We start from the raw sequence: 23,145 nt of genomic DNA on the forward strand, positions 1-23,145 counted from the left end.
TCATGAAGAACATCATGACCACGGGAAGACCGCTCAAGCTACTTCATATGGATCTCTTTGGTCCCAATGCCTACAAAAGTCTCGGTGGTAACTCATTTGGTCTAGTCATAGTCGATGACTTTTCAAGATTTACGTGGGTGTTCTTTCTTGATGATAAATCGCAGGTCCAAAAGATATTCAAGAACTTCACTAGGAAGGCCCAAAATCAATTTGAAGTGAAGATCAAGAAGGTTCGAAGCGACAATGGAACGGAGTTCAAGAACACAAATGTGGATACCTTTCTTGACGAAGAAGGGATTTCACATGAGTTCTCGGCTATGTACACACCTCAACAAAATGGAGTTGTTGAGAGGAAGAACCGGACTCTTATTGAGATGGCGAGACGAAGCTTGATGAGTACAAGACGCCAAGACACTTTTGGGCGGAAGCGGTTGAGACAGCTTGTCATGCAACAAATCGCTTGTATCTTCACAAGCTACTCGGCAAGACGGCATACGAGCTTCTCACCGGTAACAAGCCCCAAGTTGGATACTTTTGAGTATTTGGTTCAAAGTGTTATATTCTTGATAAGCATCGTCGTTCTAAATTTGCTCCTAAATCTCATGAGGGTTTCCAACTTGGTTATGGCTCAATCTCTCACACTTACCGTGTCTACAACAACTTCACCTGAAAGGTTGAAGAGATGGTAGATGTGAAGTTTGATGAATCTAACGGCTCGCAAGTAGACCAATTGCCAATTGATCTAGGAGACAAAGACCCTTCGGAAGCAATCCAAGACTTGTCTATTGGCAAGATTCGTCTAATGGGGGTGAAGGAGAGTACCTCGTCCGTCCAAGTGGAAGGTTCTACCTCACGACAAGGTGAACCAAGAGTTGACATGGAAGCATCCACAAGTGGAACACGCCAAGATGAAGAAAACGAGTAAGTACACCAAGATGAACCTCATCAACCTCCTTCTCCACCTGGACAAGATAACGACAACGTCAACAACGAAGAACGCCAAGAAGAAGAACGAGATGATGAAGAAGATGCTCCACCCCGACCCAAACAAAAGCTCCCACGGGTTCGAGCAAGAGTCTCAAGAGACCATCCCGTCGAACAAATCTTCAATGATATCCAAACCGGGAGAATCACTCGCTCTAAAAATCGTTTGGCCAATTTTTGTGAACATTATTAATGCATCTCTAGCATTGAACCTATGAAGGATGAAGAAGCATTGGAAGATCCAGATTGGATAAATTCCATGCACGAAGAGCTACACATCTTTGAGAGAAACCAAGTGTGGACAGTGGTCGAGAAGCCCAACAACAACCATGATATCATCGATACCAAATGGGTGTTTCGCAACAAGCAAGACGAAGAAGGACAAGTAGTTCGCAGCAAAGCACGTCTCGTTGCCTAAGGCTACACTCAAGTAAAAGGTATGGACTATGGTGAGACATATGCCCCTGTTGCTAGAATTGAGTCCATCCGCATCTTACTTGCCTATGCCAATCATCATGATATCACCTTATACAAAATGGAAATTAAAAGTGCTTTTATAAATTGTGAAATTGAGGAGGAAGTTTATGTTAAACAACCACCCGGCTTTGTTAAACCTAAGAAACCCGATCATGTTTACAAACTTCACAAAGCTCTTTATGGTCTTAAACAAGCTCCTAGAGCATGGTACAAATGCTTGACCAAGTTACTTATTGAAAAAGGCTTTGAGATTGGAAAGACTTATTCTACTCTTTTTACTAAAAGGGTTAATGATGAATTATTTGTGTGCCAAATTTATGTTGATGATATCATATTTGGTTCGACTAACCCTCATTTTAGTGAAAAGTTTGGGAAGCTAATGTCGGAGAAGTTTGAGATGTATATGATGAGTGAACTCAAGTTCTTTCTTGGTTTGCAAATCAAGCAAACTAAGGAAGGCGCCTTTGTCTCTCAAACAAAGTACAGTAAGGACTTATTCAAGAAGTTCAACATGCAAGAAAGCAAAGGTATGAAAAATTGCATGCCTACTAGTGGACATCTTGACTTGACCAAGGATGGCAAACTAGTTGACCAAAAGGTTTATCGCTCTATGATTGGTTCATTATAATATCTATGTGCCTCCCGTCCCGATATCATGCTAAGTGCATGCATGTGTGCACGATATCAAGCGGCCCCCAAAGAATGTCATCTTAAGGCTGTGAAAAGTATAATGAGATACCTAATACAGACACCTAATTTTGGCATTTGTTATCCTAAGAGGTCTTCTTTTGATCTTGGTGGCTACTCCGATTTGGACTATGCTAGTGACAAGGTTGATAGAAAGTCCACTTCGGGTACTTGTCAATTTCTTGGTAGATCTCTTGTTTCTTAGTCCTCCAAGAAACAAAACTCGGTATCCTTATCCACCGCCGAAGAAGAATACATTGCCTCCAGTTCATGTTGTGCTCAGTTACTTTGGATGACCCAAACTCTTAAAGATTGTGAGATCTATGTGAAACATAGACCATTGCTTTGTGACAATGAAAGTGCTATTAAGATTGCTCATAATCCCGTGCAACATTCTCAAACTAAGCTCATTGAAGTTCGCCATCATTTCATTCTAGATCATGTTGCTAAAGGGGGCATTGACCTTAAGCATGTTCGTACTGATAAGCAATTGGCAGATATATTCACCAAACCGCTTGATTAGAAAGTGTTTTTCCATTTGAGAGGTGAATTCAACATTATTGATGCTTCAAACTTGGAGTAGAAACTCCATTTGGATACATGCAAGGCATGAGCCTTTGACTAATCCTTGATGTTTTTCTTATGATGATGATCATATGTCTTGGATATATTTGCACCCTTGCATGCCATCTAACCCTTGTAGGTACTTGGATGTATCAAAATCTATGAGATTGCAAACCACTCACATCTTTAGCAATCTCTACATCACCAAGTCTCTACAATATGGTGGCCGAAGACAAGGAAGCATGAAACCTTTCAACATATCATTTGAACATTTCTATATATATCAAATTTCATTTGGTATCAAATTCATGATTGTCAATTTGGATACACAAGTGCTCTTTCTTGTAATATTAACCCATGTAGGCAAATGAACTCAAACTACAAGTGGTGCTCCCAATCTTTGATGAGCTACAACAACCTTGAGCATCCCACACAAGATCAACTACATGATCAAGTTCAACACCACCACCCAAGGTATGTTATTCCATCTTAGAGAAGCTTTACCCCAAGTCATGGGTTAAAGCAACTCAACAAGATGCGAATACATCAAATGCTTAAACGAAAAATGGTAACCCCATTTTGAGCTTAAATGGTGAGTATGACCTACGATCAAGTGTTTTCACTTGACTCCTCAGTCAATATACTCTAACATAGGTGACTTTGTCGCCGTCCAATTCTAGATGAAGTTCTCTAGTGTTTCTCTGTATTCTTGCATTTGTATCTTGAATACTTGTTTCCCTTCATCTAGATTTCTTTTGTTTTTCTTTGTTTTGTTCTGCATTCCCTGCATCCAATTCATTGCAAATCCTTCAGCTAATTCCTTGCAAATCCTTGTGACATCTTATTTGCCTAGTGATCTGAGATGACAACTGTTTTCTCTATGTTGAACTCGGACACACCGATTTGTCTCTTTCGGTCTAACCGAACCAATTCGGTGCCGCCGAAGTAAACAACTCGGTGTTACCGATTTCAACGCTGGGAAGACACTTTGTCATTTGCATCTTGCATAATTAATCCAGCTCCACTCGATTATTCTTGTCCTCTACCAGCATCACACTCTATATGCTGCTTTGCTCTGTGGCTCAAGGACCAGACCTATTTTGACTCACAATCCAGAAGATCCCTTCTTGGAAATTGCTGTCAAAGTGGGAAAGAGAGATCACATCAAAGCTTATTACCTTTAAAAGGGGCAGAGTACTTCAAAGGGGGAGAATGCTTAATCATATCAAACGGAGAGAGACCCCGGATGCTTGGTGTTCAAGAGGAGAGAAGTCACATGTCTTTAAAGGGGAAAGACATGTTAGTTTATTATATGTTTGTGCTCTAATTTTCTTATCGCTATTTTCTCCCATTATCCAATATAAGATTCAGGGGGAGAAAGCTATCTAAGGGAAGGAAATTTTGAATTCAATGCATATCTTTATCCTTAGGGACATGTCTATATCCAATAGGAAAACATAGTGCTCATTCTCTACATGTCATCCCAGTCTTGGTACTCTTGTGGTTTGTAGTTCTTGCTATGTTTGGTAAAAAAATCTGTGTTATCTAACCTTGCTTACTCAGGTTCATCTCTTCCTAAGACAGCTCAAGACCACAAGGTAAGCATACGCATCACATTCATGTGCATGATGATCTCTTGCTGATGTACATATTGTTTGCAAGAAGAAATCATGAACATGAAGCTACAATTCCTATATTCACATCATTTGCTCTGATGCATATAGCCAAAATACATGCAACTCATTGCTTGCTCTATCATGCCTATGCATTCACATGCTCTCATATTCCATAGTTACATATTGCATACATGTAGGGGCAGCCTATGCATGTTACATGTTCTTCCAAAGCTTTACTTGCCATTCTCTATATCTTAACCTAGAGCTTTGATGTATGTTGTCATCAGTTACCAAAAAGGGGGAGATTGAAAGCACAAGTGCTCCCTGGGTGGTCTTGGTAATTAATGTCAACATATCTCTTGTTGGACTAATATTTTCATCTAGTATATTTCTGATAAGTTCAACAAATGGAGTGGCATGGACAAGAGGATATGGAACCTCTGCAAGATGCTAAGAACAAAGGATTGGCTCAAGCTCAAAAGCTCAAGACTCTACATTTTCATTTTAGTGATCCAAGATCACATTGAGTCCATAGGAAAGCTAATACTATTAAAAGGGGATGAGGTGTTGCTAAATGGCCTGCTTGCTTAAAGTGCTTAGTGATATGCTCCAAAGCCCTCAACCACTTTCTCATATCCACATATGTCCCAAATCAAAAGTCAAACTCGGCCCCGCCAAAATATTCTATTCGGCGCCACCGAGTTCACATGACATAGCGCCTGCCAGAAACCCTAATCAATTCGTTCTCACTGATGGGATCTCGGTCTCACCGATGGGATCTCGGTCTCACCGAGATGGTCTCACAAACTCTCTGTTGCCTGTTGTAATTATTTCGGTCCCACCGAGATAAGCAATCGGTCCCACCGAGTTTTCCTGACCAACTCTCTGTTTTGCTTACTACCAAGATCGGTCCCACCGAGTTTGTGTAATCGGTCAAACCGAGATGAGGTTTTACCCTAACCCTAGCACATCGGTTCCACCGAGTTGATCGTATCGGTCCCACCGAAATGCCTACCGGTCACATTTTGAACTGAATCGGTCCGACCGAGTTTTTTGATTCGGTCCCACCGAGTTTAGTAAATTGTGTGTAACGGTTCGATTTTGTGTGGAGGCTATATATACCCCTCCACCCTTCCTTCATTTGTAAGGAGAGCCATCAGAATGTGTCTACACTTCAACATTCATTTTCTGAGAGAGAACCACCTACTCATGTGTTGAGACCGAGATATTCCATTCCAACCATTTGAATCTTGATCTCTAGCCTTCCTAAAGTTGCTTTCCACTCAAATAATCTTTCCACCAAATCCAAATCTGTGAGAGAGAGTTTACTGTTGGGGAGACTATCATTTGAAGCACAAGAGCAAGGAGTTCATCATCAACACACCGTCTATTAACTTTTGGAGAGTGGTGTCTCCTAGATCGGTTAGGTGTCACTTGGGAGCCTCCATCAAGATTGTGTAGTTGAACCAAGGAGTTTGTACGGGCAAGGAGATCGCCTACTTTGTGAAGATCTACCCTAGTGTGGCAAGTCCTTCGTGGGCGATGGCCATGGTGGGATAAACAAGGTTGCTTCTTCGTGGACCCTTCGTGGGTGGAGCCCTCCATGGACTCACGCAACCGTTACCCTTCGTGGGTTGAAGTCTCCATCAACGTGGATGTATGATAGCACCACCTATCGGAACCACGCTAAAAATCTCCGAGTCTCCAATTGCGTTTGCACACTCCAATCCCATCCCTTTACTATCTTGCAAATTACATGCTTTACATACCGCTGCTCATATACTCTTGCCATGCTTGCTTGAATGTATTTTGAATGGTTAAACTTGTGCTAAAACTCCACCTTAACTTAAAGAAATTAAAAACTCCTACTTTTCTTTGCTAAGAGTCTATTCATCCCCCTCTAGACACCTCTTCTCGATCCCTTTCACGTGGCTACTCTTGGCGTTTTGGGAACGAGAGTAACTGGACTTGCCTGCCTGCGGCCCACGACGTAGCTCCATCGACGGCCTGGTACGACCCACCTTCCGCATCAACAACACAAGACCCTCGTGAGGGGCCAAGCCTCGCGAGGCGGATGACATCAAGACCTCCAGAAGGAGCGGCCTCCTCTGGCTGGCTGCTGAGGAGAGGAGATTTCTATGCAAGCCCTCACCTCATGAGGTTCGGATGACGCAAGCCACGACGACCAAGGCCAGGAGGGCGCTGTTGGGCGCAGTACAACAGTTTCCTCTTGGGTGCTAAGAAGGCAAGTGAAGGCAAGGAGTCCCGAGGAATTAGCTAAAGATTTCCATTTCCATGCAACAAGACCAAAGCGCCAGGATGGCAGGACAGAGGTTGTTGCCGAGCCCACCATGGTGTCATGAGCAGACGCTTTACAGGCGAAGACTGCCTTTCGTTAGGATAAGATGTACTAGTTGTCTCCCTTTGAATTTGGCCTTTGTCGGGTCGCTTCCCGCCTTCATTTTGGAGGAAGAGGACCAAGGACACTATAAATATAGCATAGCCACCACCATAGAGGAGGACGGATCGATCAGACCATCCTTTCCCTCACCAACACAAGAACACACCTCCTGAGGTCGTTCTTCCAATGTACTTGTTCATCCTCAGCCCACCTTCAGGCTAATCCACCACAAAGCAGGAGTAGGGTTTTACACCGCAAGGTGGCCCGAACCTAGGTAAACTGCCTTGTCCCATTTCCTTCCTGTTCGTCTAGCTAGGCCATGAGATCGAGGAGTAGGCAGACTGGGGAGGTTGAGTTCTTGGCATGCACCCCAGAGTTCGAATCTATCCAGGGTCTGTGGAGCCCGGAATCCGACAGCATGTGTCGTGGTGGGTGCACGGCAAGATGCGAAGGGATGGCTAATGAGAGGGATAGGCTCGAGGGCACCGGTGGGCTCCGGAGGTGAGGTCGGCATGAGAGAGCGAGGGACGCAAGACATACCCAGGTTCGGGGCTCTACGGAGAGATAACACCCCTAGTCCTGCCGAGTGTGGTTTATATGTGGATGATACAGGCTTGCTCTTAGAGCTATTTTGTGGAGGAAGGAAGACAGGCTAGAGCATAGGCTGTTCCCTCTCCTAGTTTGTGTGTTCTACTGGTGATCAGATCGTATGTGCTCTCTCTCGTGCGTGGAGGCCTCCTGGGGGTTTTATAGGTCAAACCCCCAGGGTTACAATGGTAAAGTTACATGGCCGTGAGGCCGGGATGTCAATGTCTAGGAAGCCGGAACTGGGACCCGGCAGTTACCAGGGTATGCGGGGTTCTCCGGGCGCAGGACCCGTGTGCCAGAGGGCACTATTCTCCATCTTGTCGTGCGCCACGTAGTGGTTGAGCTGGCTTGGCTACAGTGGCGCATCGCCTGGTTGCCATCGGCTTGCGTCAGTAGGACAGGGATGCATTGTAGCCATGCCTGCCCTGGTTAGCGGGATTGGTGGTCCACTGTTGCCATGCTCGCACGGGTCAGTGGGGAAGGTGGGCCACTTTAGCCTTGTTCATCCCCTCATGGGGACTTGTTCGGTCGTACGCCTTGGACGGGACGGGAGCTGACCCGTGGCCGGGTTGAGGAGCGTACTATCGTTGTGCTTGCTTGTTGATGAAGGCTTGACTTCCTGGGACCGACCGACATGCACTAGTCGGCTTGACTAGCGTTGCGGGATTGGTCGTGTTGCATTGGAAATCCGGCCAAGGGCAAGCCGGGTTGAGGGGCGTTGCTAGCCTCGATGTTTTGAAAGGGATCTGAGTTCCATTGCCTTCACGGGGTCCATCCCCACGACAGTAGTCCCCAAAGTTGTGAAGGATCACTGGCTTCAAGCAGGGGGGCCTTCGCAGTTTCACCCCCTGAGAAGGCGGCTAATCTTGATGAAGCTAGTGGCCGCCGGGTCCGACAACACCCACTCTATGCCGGCTTCCGGAAGCCGCATCGCGGCAACCCAACATGGGCGGGAAACCGAAGGGTCTGCCAAATCTTTAAGAAGAAGGGACACACCTCCCGCGTCCCGATGCAGACGCCATGTGGCGAACAAGAGCAGGAGCGGTACTGCCAGGGCACGTGTGTGATGGGACGTTACAGCGGGCTGGAGCCCGCGACGCTGCCCTCGGCCCCCGCGCAGGGATTTAATGTGGCGGTCATGGACGATTGCCCTTACTGATGCAGTTAATTCATGGAGGAATCATTCCCACACAATGCGGGGAAGTGGAATCGTGGGTAGTCGATCCCACTCCCCCATGTTGTCGCCGTGGTTATAAAATCGGGGGGAGGGGCGGCAGAAATCATTCACGCTCGCGCCCCCTACCTCCTTCCTCATCATTCGCCCTGTCTTCCGAGCCCGTAGCACACCGCAGCACTCTGCCGCCCATGAGCGACGCACCATGGACGCTCTGCAGCGCTCAGCAACCACTCCAACTACTCGCTTAGCCGACATGCTTCTCTTTCCCCACTACATTCACCGATGGTGAGAACGAAGGGGTCGTGGGAGGGGTCGGAGGTCACCGCAGATGATCTTTAGTATCTGAGTGATACGCGGCGGTTGCCACTGGCGACGGACGTGACCGTGCGCCTCCCGGGCGACGAGCTGGTGCCGCGGCCGGAGGGGACCGATCACGTGGTCTTCTTCTCCCACTTCAAGCATGGGTTCGGCCTCCTGGTGAGCGACTTCTTCGAGCCGTTCTTGGATTTCTTCGGGCTCCAGCCGCATCACCTTGGGGCGAATGCGGTGCTACATCCCTTTGGGTTCATCACCCTGTGTTAGGGCTACCTGGGCATCAAGCCCAGCATCGACCTCTGGGTCCGCTTCTTCTTGTTGAAGCAGTAGGGGTCGGCGGCTGTAGAAGCGGCTAAAGGAGGCGGTGCAGCTGCCGAAGGAGTCGATGTAGAGCGGCCAGCAACACCGGTGGATGTTGCATAAGGTGTCGAAGTAGAGCGATAACCACCACCTCCAAGTGGGCAAGCACCAAGCACCAAGGAACAAGGCATGTGCGAGACGGGATCAATGTACGAAATACCATCGAAAGACATTGGGTAGCGCAGGAGAGGTGTACCCGACGACAGCATTGCACCTCTTTTTTTCTTTAACTTTTTTTCTCCTCTTCTTTTTTCTCTCCCTTTTTTTTGAAATAGACAACAACAGACTATAGGGCCTCAAGCCAGGCAGCTGAACGAAGCAGGCCAAGTGGCATAGTAGATCATGGTGCGAGTGTCACTACTAGGAAAAGGCTAATTAGTGGCGCACCTGTTTTGGCCATTAATGGCGCACTACAGGTGCGCCACTATTAACATGCCACTAGTAACAAGTACTAATGGCGCACCCCTGGTGCGCCATTAGTATCCCAGATAATAGTGGCGCACCTGGCAGTGCGCATTAATATTTCGCCTGGTGCGCCATTACTATGCCTCCCAGGGGGCGATATTTACCTTGTGCTCTGGGTTACTAATGGCACACTTCTAGGTAATGCGACACTAGTATGTTTATTGCAGTGCACCACTAAAGTGCAGTATGGTGCGCCACTAGTATGAATATTAGGATTTTTTTTCTTTTCTGATATTTGCACAGGTTACAAAATATATTACTGCACAGAATATAGATAGCACAACATATAAACAGCAGATTTATCGAATACAAATAGAAGATTACTCTCCGAATAAAATTCATCATATTAGTCTCCGAATTCAAAAGACCGAACAAAGTTAGAACATTGCATGTCTCGAGACCGCGAGTAGCTAGTTTGTCTTCACATTACAAGTCCATATCGATCATCTAAACTACCATCACATAGAAGAGAGTTGTGGTCATCACGATGAGCATCATCGCGATGAAACTGGTCCTCATCCGGTTCCTCCTCCGCTCCCTCCTCTCTCCCTCTAGATAGCACGCATATCTAGCTTCCGCCTCCGCCCTAGTGGTGTACCCTTTGTAACTGTTACCGCCGAAACGGTGAACCTGTCTTCGACACTCCTCCCAGTCGTCGTAGACTCTAGGAACCTTACCCTTGTACACGACATACGACAGCATCTCTATGCACTATACAAACAAAACCTTAGTAGCAATTCATAGACAATACATAAGCAATATATAAGTATGCAACAAAAGGATCGGAAGAGAAAAGCAACACATTAATAGCACAATTCATGGTCCTACTAATAAATAGCATCGATTACATATAAGTTGAACGACTGTCCAAACCAAAGAGACATACAAGTTCATTAAAGTTTAATTACAACATGTGCTAATCGATATTTTAGAACTACATAGCATCACTACTTTCGACTCGACTCAGGGACCGGAGCGTGGATGAAGCCGCCGTCTTTCGTGATGGACATGAAATCGTGATCGTTGTCAGCCTGCATTTGTAGCGTTGTTTCTATTTCACTGTTGGACGGTTGATATCTGAGGTAGAACTGCCCCGAGGTATGTAGGACATCTTGATGGATGATTTCCGCAAACTCCGACTGGATGCGGAAGAATTCTTGTCTGAGGTCCGCGTCCTGGATTGCCGACAAGCGTGTGGCCTAATCTTTGAGACTATTTGGTAGTAGAAGTTGATTATGGTCCCGTACGATCGCCCGCATGTGATGGAGGGCGTAGTAGGCATCCTTCTGACCGCCAGGCGGCTGCTTGACGCAGGGGAACGTCGTTATGTGGGTGAACACGTGCTTGCCGTACCTATGAATCGGCCTCCTAAAGGTGCCTCCAGATTTGGCGTAGCCGGGGAGAACATCATCAAGAATTTTCTTGATATTTGTGTAGTCTTTATTCGACTGACGGCCTGACTCGAAATACGTGGCCATGGAATAGTTGGGGCTTAAGAGGATGAGTGTGCAATGTGTGTCACTACAGAAAACACATAATGTTAGAAAAAAAGAACGATCGAAATGTAAGAAATCATATGTTACGGGGCGGTGAGGGGATGACTTACTCGGGAAAGTAAGGCACGAGGAAGTTATATCTGGGTTTGCCAGAATGACGCCTTCGAGGTATGAACTCACGACTTGCCGGTCCCCAGCGCTGCCCAAGATCTTGGAACGCATGTAGAATGGGTCAACTATCACGATGTTCGGGGTCTTGTCTCTAATGGTCCGCATCTCCATACTCAGCGAAAATAGCCGAACAAAGGTGTAGTGCAGCGGATGAAGGTTAAACTTAGCGAAGATGTCATCAAACCGCAGGACGATCATACCCCTGATGGCGCTATCGACAAAGCCCTTGCCCTCTGGCACCTTGGCCACGAAAACCGGGTATGCCACATCATTCTCGGAGAGACGCCGCTTCTCCAAAGAAAGAACACTGTCATGTAGACTCCGCATAGCACCGGTTGCAGCATTGAGCAGATTAGTCGGTAGCATCGGCCTACCCACCACATGCACCCTCCTTGAGATATCCTTAGATGTAGGTGGCCCGTCCTAAGCACGGATCGTACTCGGTGTTGGCTGGCTCGCACCCTTGTTATTCTTTCTTTTCCTTCCCTTCGTCTTCTGCTGTAATGGGATTGAGTTCTGCTTAGAGACAGCCTTCTTGAGTGTGTTGGGGCTGATAATATTTGGCACCTCGGCTATCTGAGGCTCGGTGAAGGCGGCAGCTAGAGGCGTCTCCTGAGAACTGAACACCAGACGACACCTGTTGCAACTGGGTTTCTTTGCGGTACCAGCTAGATCGCGATCGTCTTTTGCAGGGTTTGGTTCTTGAGAATGATGCCCCAAGAATTCGTCACCATACCCATGTTCGTTGAAGTACTTATCGACCCTGGTAAATGTACCATCGTCGTCGTTCGGATCCTGTGCCATATGCATGTCCGGATTGGCCATATGTTCGTCGTTGTCGTCCGGTAGTGTTGCGGCGGTCTTGCCATGGCTTGGCGCCGGCACGACTGGCGGTGTTGTTTGTGGGGTGGTGTCCCCCGCCCCCAAATGAATCTGGCTCTTCGGCCAAAGCATGGACTAGCCTATGCAGGCGCTGAGGGTCATCACATCATCTTAGTCGGCCCCAGGGGGTCGATACGGAGGTAACAAGTCGTCGCAGCCCCGCAGCACCCAAACTAGTTGAACCCTTTACACGTTGGGTGGCATCGGATTACCGTGGAATAGGCGGTTGTCCGGTTGAACGATTCTGGCCTTGGCGACATCGATCAACTCGCCGTTCAGAAAGTGCAGGAGAGTGCACGGAATGTCGGCGGTGCCCTGCGAAAACATGTAGGGCGTCAGGGATGCCCAGTCAAAGGCAAGGAGATGAAGTCATCGGCCGAGAGGCTTAGTTACTGTGGTGGCGTCGAGATCGGCTAATGTCGAGGCACCACCAATGGCGGGCGTGGAAGTGACGGAGGGGCCGCTTGCTGCCGAGGTGACGGCCGGCGTATTCTTCCCACACCCGGGTGCATTATGCTCCAATGTCGGCACCGACGCCGGAGACACCAATGCCGCCTCTGCCAGAGACACCAATGGCGCCATCGGCACATTGTGCGAGTTGTTGCCCGTGAAGCTGGGAATCAGGGGCGGACCCTGTTGGCCGCTCGCAATCCACGCCTGCAACCCCTCAAGCAAGGTAGTCATGATGGCGGTGATCATCGCTCCCAGTTGGTCTCGCACTTGCTCTTCGACTATCTCCGGAATCCGTGCCACTTTTGCGTTGAGTTCTTCATCCTCGCGCTCCTGGCTTTCCGAGCTGGTCTTTCACTCCTTTCACCGAGCGGTATAGTATTCCGACCATTTCGTGTACAAGCCTTTGCCGGACACACGACCAACTGATGACGGCTTACTAAGCTTATCCTTGTTTTTCATTACGTTCAATGCCCTATTTAAAGGGGTGTTGAAAGGGGAGCTCTGAGACGACCCCGCGCTACTGCTTTCAGTGTCCTGCGGAAGGAACATGAACCATTTAGAAATTTGGCTTCATTAATTAGAATGCAACCATATTGAGCTAATTACGCGAGGGTGTATTCCTTACTAGAACAAGCTCAAGCACCTTGGTCTTCGGATCCGTGGTAAGCTCCTTGGTTACCGGGTCAATCTTGTACCGGGCCCTGACATAGTTCTTGGTCTGTTATCACGGTATTTCTCGAAGAGGGGCGGTAGGCTTGCTCGGCACGCTCCGCATCCTCCTTGTCCCATATAGGTTCCGCCACTCTGTAACCGCCGGGACCGAGTTTGTGGACCCCTAAGTTCAAGTCCCGCATCTCTTTCCCCCACTGACTTGATTCCACGGTTGCGTTGCTCTCGCACTTGATCTTGAACTCCAGGTAGTGATCTTTTGTAACCTCCCAAATTTTCAATTTGGAATGTTATACAATAGATCATCACTGCATATCATATTTATTTGCCTTTTGGGTTGATCCTAGAAATTCTATGCAACTCAAGGACCCTCGGAGAGAGTTCGGGATTTCGTTATTTTCATATTTGAGTTTTCTCAAATTTTGAAAATAGGATCATTTGATTTTATTTATTTTATATCCAATTATTTATATTACAAAAATATGAGAGAGGGAATAAAATGACTTTCCCAAAATAAATAAATATTGAGGATTTAATAAAAAAATCAAATAAGGTTTTATTCTAGAGTTTTTCGTGGTTTTATTTGAATTTAGGAAAAATTCCATGTTTTCAAAAATTGCTTTTAGGGCCAAGAAAATGTTCATCCTATTCTAAATATTTTATTTAGATGGTGAAAATTTGTTTTGGCAATTTTAGATTTTTATTTATTTTTCTAGAATATTTCTTAGTTTCGGCGAAATTGTTAAAAAAAAACCCCGCGCCTGACTGGGCCAAAGGCCCAGCCGAGCCAGGCCGGCCCGCCAGGCCACCGCCTCCCTCGCCGAGCTGTCACCGGACTCGAGAGACCGAGCCGGGCACGCCTCCGCCGCCGACCCCCTCCCGAAGCAAGGCCGCCCCCCTCCCTCCTTAAATAGCCACCCCGGGGCCCCCTGGGAGCCCCGAGCCGCCGAGCCGCTCCGCACGCCACCCCGCCGCCGCTGCTGCCGCCGCACGCCGCCTGTGCCGCGAGTCGCCGCCCCGCCGCGCTGCTACCGCCGTCGCCGCCAGCTGTCGCCCCGCCGCCGCCACCCGGAGCCCCGCCGGACCGAGGCGAGGTAGCCGCCCCGCCGCCCGGTTTTCTGAGAAAAACCGATTTAGTTTTTTTTAAAACCTAGCTTTGTTTTTTTAATAGATCGGGTATTTTTCCGGTTTATTTATTTATCAAGCGTCCGCTCGTCCGTTCGTTTTAACGAACGTATTCATCGTTTAGTTCCAGAAAACGAACATTCGTTCGTTATTCTGTTCGTCGTTTTTCTTTTTCTTGGATTATTCCGCGATTATTTCTGATCGCGATTTTTGATCCGATTTTCGTTCTAGTTTAAGTTTTCGCTCGTTTATCGGAATCAGGCGATTCAAGCGCTTGGAGTTTCATCTCGAAACCCTCTTTCCGATTAACCAACTCAAACAAGTTTTTGCCTCTATAAAATTTGACCTAGATCGAGAATAGTAAATGAAGCTTGTTTCTTTCGCCGTTTGTCTTTTGTTGCTTCATTTGATTCGATTCTTTTTGCCAATCAGAGTTCTTAAGTTGAACTATCTGGTTAGATCTCTTATTCGAGTTTTACCTGTGCATTAGATGAGTACTTATTGTATGCTTGTTTTTTTGCAATAGAGTACCCGAAGTGCGCCGCTTGCTACTTTGAATCGCTAGGTTTTGCGGATCATCACCAAGGCAAGTAACACTTTGATCATACCTCCTACTACCTAGTTTTTATTGCATTAGATCAATCCCCACACCATTGCATGATTAGGATCTAATTAAATTGTGGGTTTGGGAAGTAGATGAGGTAGTACCTATTACCTGTTTTATTATGAAACCTTTGGGACTTACTTCTACATTTGCTTGTTATGCCATGCTATGCCAGTAGACGTGGATTGGGTGAGTGTATCCATGACAGATGTGAGATTTTTAAATTAATTGTTTACTTAAGGTGGCAACCTAAACACACATCTGGGTGGATTGAGGCACCTGGGTATTCCAGCGATTGCCTGTTTTTCTTTTGGACCGCCACCCAGGCTCAAAGGGATCATGAGATTATTCATACTAGAAACTTCCGTGTGCAGCCACAAGCTACTATGGGATCTAACATAGTTGACTAAGTCATGCGAACTCTTACAGTGGTAGACTAGCAGATGTAGGGGATGTAGGTTGGTACAGTCTACCCGTTCGTAAGGTGCAAGCGCTTCTGAAAGACTATGCCTCGGTCATCCATTTCTCAAACATCATGTAGTGCGAGAATCCCAACGGAGGAGATCGATTCTTGTGGGGAAAAGTGTGCAAACCTCTGTAGAGTGTATAAACTAATCATGGTTAGCCATGTCCCCGGTTATGGACATCTTGAGTATCTAGTACTTGGATTATCATGTGAATCTCATCTCTAAATTAATTTTGTTGGGTTTTAATGATGATGCTTAATTGGGATTGAGAGGGTGTCTACACTCTCAATGTTTAACAACTACCATGATAGTTAAATAAAATGTATTCCTTTGCAGTAGGGAAAAATTGGCTTTACGCAAAACTGTAACCATAGAGCTTACCGCCAGCCAAATATGCATGTAGTATAGCCTTATTCTTTCATTGCTCTCTATGTGTTACTTTGTCAGCATATTCCATGTGCTGACCCGTTTCGGGCTGCAACCTTCATGTTGCAGACTTTTCAGACGACAAGTAAGGTGCCTTTAGGTCGTGGTTCTTTACTCAGTGATGCCGTTGGAGTTGATGGACTCACTTATCTTCCAAGCCTTCCGCTGTTGTCGTTATTAGATGGCCTTAAGCCATATTTATTGTAATAAGTTCTCCTTTGAGACACTCGATGTAATAAGTGTGTGATTGCTACTCTGTTATAAATCCTTCAAGTACTGTGTGGTGTCAGCATTACCAATGCAGGAATGACACCGGAGCACATATATTGGACTGTTTGAGGTCTGGTCGCTACAAGATGGTATCAGAGCACACGCTGACTGTAGGACACGACCACTAAGCTAAAGCCCTAGATCACTACTCACACTTCTCATTCTGACTCCTCATCTTTTCTACTCTTTTAGGATGGTGGGTGCAAGGAACAAGTTCACACAGCCGGATGAAGATACACCCTTTGGACGTCACCTGAAGGAAGTCACTAAGTACCTGAACATCGGAGTACCAAGCTTCACCGGAACCTACAACGCCACTTTACCTGAAGAGGAGCGTTGGATGATTCAAGTTCAAGTTCCAGGAAGGACGTTCATGCCAGTCACCGAGGCCATAGAGTTTTCCTTTGATGCACTGACATGGAGTCTAGGAAGGAGCATGGTAGCTCACATCGCCATGGGACATATTGGAGAAGTCTACCGCAATGATCTCAAGGATACTATCTACCAGATTTGTGGGTGCCGAGATGAGCACTGGGAGATGATCGGCACCAAGAAGGATAGATCAATTGCAGCTTTTATCCAGGAGTTGAACCAGCACATTCGACGTCAGGAGAACCAGATGTGCGCCGACATGATATATCTGAAGAAGGCAAGAACAAGAATCAAGGAACTGGAGGAAGAACTCAAGGCTACACGTGAAGATTATGAAGAGGAAATCGAAGTACTAGTGGAGAAGAATGATGACCTGATCAAGAAGATCGGAATATTTATGGGAAGCCCTACACCAGTAGAAGAAGACGAAGAACCCAAGGAGATTCGCCCTGAAGACTACATCATCATCGACGACACCGACTCGGATCCAGATGATAGTGATGATGACTATATTGATGAAGCTGGAGCAGATATCATGGAGTCTGCAACCGAAGAATATTTCTAGTAGACCACCTCATTAGTAGTAGTAGTAGTAGTCCACCATGTAAATATAGTAGTTCGATCACTTTTGCGATAGTTAGATCGATTGTATGCCCTTGTTTGATTGAATGAAGTGAATTGTTTGTTTTGCCTCATGTGCATGTGGGTAGTGTTTTCTCTCTAGACCGCCTCTATTCTTAATCTCATCTTTTCTAAACCCTCAGATGCCTCCGAGATGTGACCCTGGATTTACCTTCCCACCGGAGCTCACTCAGTTGATCCAGCAGCAGAACACATTGATGCAGTTGCTAGTCCAGAATCAGAATCAGGGGAACAACAACAACAACCCACCACCACCACCTGTTGACCACTTAGCCCGTTTTCTTAGGCTGAATCCGCCGGTGTTCTCTAGTAGCACCGAGCTGATAGTAGCAGATGATTGGCTCTGCAAGACAGCTAGGGAGTTGACCACAGCAGGATGCACATATGCGGAAAAGGTGAAGTTTGCCGCACATCAGCTTGAAGGACCCGCAACATCATGGTGGGAGAATTTCACAGCCACTTTCCCTATCGACACTATCACATGGGACCAATTTCAGCAAGCTTTCCGTACTGCCCATGTTTCAGCAGGAGCTATGGCCATGAAGAAGCGTGGGTTTCGCAACTTGCGCCAAGGAGGACGGACAGTTGGCCAGTCTGTGGAGGACTTTAGTAAGCTAGCACGTTATGCCCCAGATGACGTTGCTACGGATGCGGCTAAACAGGAGAAGTTTCTAGAAGGACTGAATGATGAGTTGAGCATGCAGTTGATGGTAGCAACCTTCAGCAACTACCAGGAGTTGGTAGATCGTGCTCTTATGATTGAAGGGAAACAACAGCAGATTGAGAACCGCAAGAGGAAGTATGGACAAGGGAAGTACATTTCTGGAGCTCAGCAGAAGCCACGTTTTACCCCTAGACCGAGAGGACACTTTCAGCATACCCATGGAGGAGGTAGCTCGCACAATCATAATGGCCCCGACAATGGTAATGGGAACGGAGGAAGCAACGGCCAGAACCGTACCAACCCATCAACCCCAGCCAAGAGAGACCTGAGCCAAGTCACTTGTTTTTAGTGCCAGAAGACCGGACATTATGCCAATGAATGTCCTGAATCCCAGAGTGGAAATGGCAATGGAAGCTCTGGGAAGAAGCCGAACCCTTTCAATAGGGGACAGGTGAACCATGTTAACGTGGAGGAGGTTGAAGAGCAGCCGGATGCAGTAATCGGTAAGTTTTTGGTTAAGTCATTTACTGCACTCGTTCTTTTTGATACTGGTGCCTCACATTCATACATCTCAAGGGGATTTGTGGATAAGTATAAACTGCCAACCCACCCTTAGGTCACCCATGTTAGTAACCTCGCCTGGAGCAGAGTATATGGCTAGTCTATGGTGTGATCGGTTACCATTAAGGATTGGTAACTATGTATTTCCCTCGGACCTAATAGTATTGTAATCCAAGGATTGGATGTGATATTAGGCATGGATTCGTTATCGAAGTATGAAGGGAATATTGAATGCGCCAGTAAGTCAATTTTGCTTACAACGCCAGAAGGAAGAAGGATCAAGTATGTATCCCGGCATGTGCCGAAGAGGACTCAAGTAAATTCCCTAACAGGAGTTGTGCAGGAGGAAGTACCAGTGGTAAAGGATTTCCCTGACGTATTTCCAGAGGAGTTGCCAGGCATGCCACCAGATAGAGATATTGAGTTTTTAATTAAGCTTTTGCCAGGCACAGGGCCAATATCTAAGAGACCATATAGGATGCCCGCAAAGGATTTGGAAGAGATTAAGAAGCAGATTAAAGAGTTATTGGATAAGGGTTATATTCGCCCAAGTTCTTCACCTTGGGGATCGCTGGTACTTCTAGTGGAGAAGAAGGATGGATCATTAAGGATGGTTGTTGATTATCGAGGATTGAATGAAGTAACCATCAAGAACAAGTACCCACTACCGATAATCAATGATCTGTTTGATCGATTGCAAGGAGCTAAGGTATTTTCCAAGATCGATCTGCAATCAGGATACCACCAGTTGAAGATTCGAGAACAGGATATACCTAAGACAGCTTTTACCACCAGGTATGGGTTGTACGAGTATACCGTTATGTCATTTGGTCTGACTAACGCACCTGCATATTTTATGAACATGATGAACAAAGTATTTATGGAGTTCTTGGACAAGTTCGTCGTAGTGTTCATTGATGATATCCTAGTTTACTCGAAGAATGAAGAGGAGCATAAGGAGCATTTGCGTTTGGTACTTGGAAAGCTCAGAGAACATCAGTTATATGCCAAGTTTAGCAAATGTGAGTTTTGGTTGAAGGAAGTTGGATTCCTCGGACACGTTATATCTGGAGAAGGTATAGCAGTAGATCCCACCAAGGTTGAAACTGTGACAAATTGGGAAGCCCCAACAACAATTGGAGAGATCCGGAGTTTTCTTGAACTCGCAGGATACTACCGGAGATTTATTGAAAACTTCTCGAAGATTGTGAAGACTATGCCGGAGTTGTTGAAGAAGGATACCAAGTTCAAATGGACTGAAGAGTGTGAGGCCAGTTTCCAGGAGTTGAAGAAACGTTTGGTTACATCACCAGTGTTGATTTTGCCAGATCAGACCAAGGATTATGAGGTGTATTACGACGCTTCACGTTGAGGACTTGGAGCAGTGCTTATGCAGGAAGGAAGAGTTGTATCATATGCCTCACGACAGCTTAAGCCTCATGAGTTGAATTATGCCACACATGATTTGGAGTTAGCAGCCATAGTGCATGCATTGAAGACTTGGAGACATTTTCTCATTGGAAACCATTGTGAGGTGTACACGGATCACACGAGTTTGAAGTATATCTTCACGCGGAAGGAGTTAAATCTTATTTACAGGAGATGGTTGGAGCTCATCAAGGATTATGATATGAGATGGCATTATCATCCTGGAAAGGCTAACGTAGTAGCTGACGCGATGAGCCATAAAAGCCATGTCAACAATCTAAGGACAGGAGATTTACCAAGAGAGTTAGCCGAGAATCTTCGTGAGCTATGCTTGGAAATAGTTCTGAGAGGCTATGTAGTAGCATTGGAGATTCAGTCTACTTTGATGGATAAGATAAGAGAAGCTCAAAGGACTGACAAGGAGATCGCTTATATTAAGGAGAAAATGAGCAAAGGAAAAGCTAAAGGATTTCGTGAGGATGAGCATGATACCTTATGGTTTGAAGACCGTGTTTATGTGCCTAATGACCCAGAGATCAGGAAGTTGATTCTGTAAGAGGCCCATGATTCACCATATTCGATTCACCCAGGAAATACCAAGATCTATCTGGATTTGAAGGATACTTTCTGGTGGACCGTAATGACGAAGGATATTGCGGAGAATGTAGCAGTTTGTGATGTATGTCACAGAGTACAGGCAGAGCATCAGAAGCCATCCGGATTGCTACAGCCATTGCCAATACCCGAATGGAAGTGGGATAAGCTATGCATGGATTTTATTACGGGATTGCCCAGAACTCGTTCAGGCTATGAATCGATTTGGGTAGTAGTCGATCGTTTGACAAAGGTAGCTCATTTCATCCCAGTAAAGACTACCTATACTAGTGCCAAGTTGGCAAAGATATACATGACCAGGATCGTATGTCTGCATGGAGTTCCAAGGAGCTTGGAGATCCAGGAGTATGTCGGAAAATCTACCATGGAGTGCCAAGTTACAAATAAAAGAAAGATACCGGAAGCTGAAATTTCCACCATGCTTGCTAATTATACTTTTGAGGGTGGAACACCAAAGAAACTTGGAGATCCAGGAGTACCCACTATACCATGCTCCAATAAAAGAAACTATGTTAAAACTGCTTTATGTGATCTTGGAGCTAGTGTTAGTGTTATGCCTCTCTCTTTATATCATAGACTTGACTTGAATAAGTTGACACCTACTGAAATATCTTTGCAAATGGTCGATAAATCAACTGCTATACCTGTCGGTATTTGTGAGGATGTGCCTGTTGTAGTTGCAAACCTTACTATTTTAATAGACTTTGTTATTCTTGATATTCCCGAGGATGATAGTATGTCTATTATTCTTGGAAGACCCTTTTCGAATACTGTAGGGGATGTTATTGATTGCACTAAAGGCAATGTCACTTTTCATGTTAATGGTAATGCGCATATGGTACACTTTCCGAGGAAACAACCTCAAGCCCACAGTATCAATTCTATTGGAAAAATTTCATCGATTATGTTTGGAGGTTTTGAATTTCCTCTGCCTACTATCAAGAAGAAATATGATATTCTTATTATTGGGGATATGCATATCCCCGTTGAGGTAACATAGTGTTATTCGGAATTTCTCCGGTTCCATGTTATTCGGAATGAGTTTGTTAACAAGACCTGATCAACCTTGTTAGTGGATCCCTTTTGATGAGAATGAGATGGACGAAACTAGAAGGCACAACCTTCTGTACCCCACTTTTACTTTCTGTTATTTATACTAAATAAAATAAAAACAAGTATTTTCTGTCTGTTATCTGATTATCCGTGCAATATAAAAATACCCCGAAAATAAAAGTTCTCCAAATGCCCTGGAATTTAAATATGATTTTTCTAGAATATTTGAGAATATTTGGCACTGAGAACACAGCAGGGGGGTCATCCACCTGGCCACGAGGGTGGAGGGCGCGCCCCCTGCCTCGTGGGCCCATGGTGGCCCTCCTCCACTTATCCTTTCACCCACACACTCCTTCTTCCTCCCACAAACATGAATAACCAGCTCAAGCATGAGTTCAAGCTCATCTTGCTGCCATTTTCGATCTCCTTGCTCAAAGTACCTCTCACAAAACTGCTTGGGGAGATTGTTCCTTGGTATGTGACTCCTCCATTGGCCCAATTAGTTTTTGTTCTAGTGCTTTATTCATTGCAAATTTGTGCTGCCTAGGTGACCATGTTCTTGAGCTTGCATGTCAAATTTATATGGTTCCAAGTAGTTTTGATGCATGATATAGGCTCTAGGCACTTGTAGGAGTAGTTTCTATCAATATTATTGAGTTTGGTTTACTTTTATTTTGAAGTTACTACAAAATTTCAGAATTTTTCAGAGGAAGAAATATGCTTAGGAAAATGTTCCAAGGTGGTTCTTCAAGAAAGCAAGGACCCAGGCTTGCAATGTGTGATGCTGATGAAGAGCCACCAAGGGACGCTCCGGTGCGTCCTTGTGAATGGCCTTCTGAGAAATTTATGGATCAAGCGGGAATTAAGGAAGAATTTAACGCATATTTGCGTAACGCTGATCTTGTGAGCTTCGAAGAAGAGAAGTGCAGCCAGTATCACCATCTCATTAGTTCCTTTGTGAGGAGGTTTGAATTTTCATCGTCATGTAATTCTCCAACTGTCCTGTTTGATCTTCATGAAAATTCTTATACTATGGACTTAGATGATTTTACCACTGCTTGCAAACTTCCACAATGGGGTAGTATCAGGGATCCTTGCAAATCTAAATTCAGAGATTTTCTTGCTAGTATAACTGTTGGGGAATCTAGAGATATAACACAAGCTACCATAGGAAGCATTCACTTTCCTGCTATACATTATCTTGCTCTCTTCATAGGTAGATGCATTAATGGTAAAGATGAAGCATGTCATATGTGTGTTCCTAACCTCAGTATTCTTAGGAGTGCTGTGTTAGGAGACAAATCTTATACTTTGGGAGCCATTGTTGCACGTAGGTTGCATCTTAATAGACTTAATGGAGATTTCTTTGGTGGAATTTATGCAACCCGCATAGCTAATTTTCTTGGTACAACCAACGTGAAGATGATATTGAATTACCTCCTGCTTACCTAGACTTTAATGCTATGGTTCACCACCAGTTTGTTGAGAGGAATGAATCACCTCTCTAGTATTGACTAATCTTTGACAGACGGCGTGCTGTACGTATTACTCTCCCTGATCCTGCCTTCTTTGATTATCAAGCAAAAGGAAGATATGTTATTACCAGAGGGGAG

The sequence above is a fragment of the Triticum urartu genome, chromosome 5A, assembly GCF_056163025.1.
Source record: "Triticum urartu cultivar PI428250 chromosome 5A, HENAU_Tu73, whole genome shotgun sequence".
NCBI lineage: Eukaryota > Viridiplantae > Streptophyta > Magnoliopsida > Poales > Poaceae > Triticum > Triticum urartu.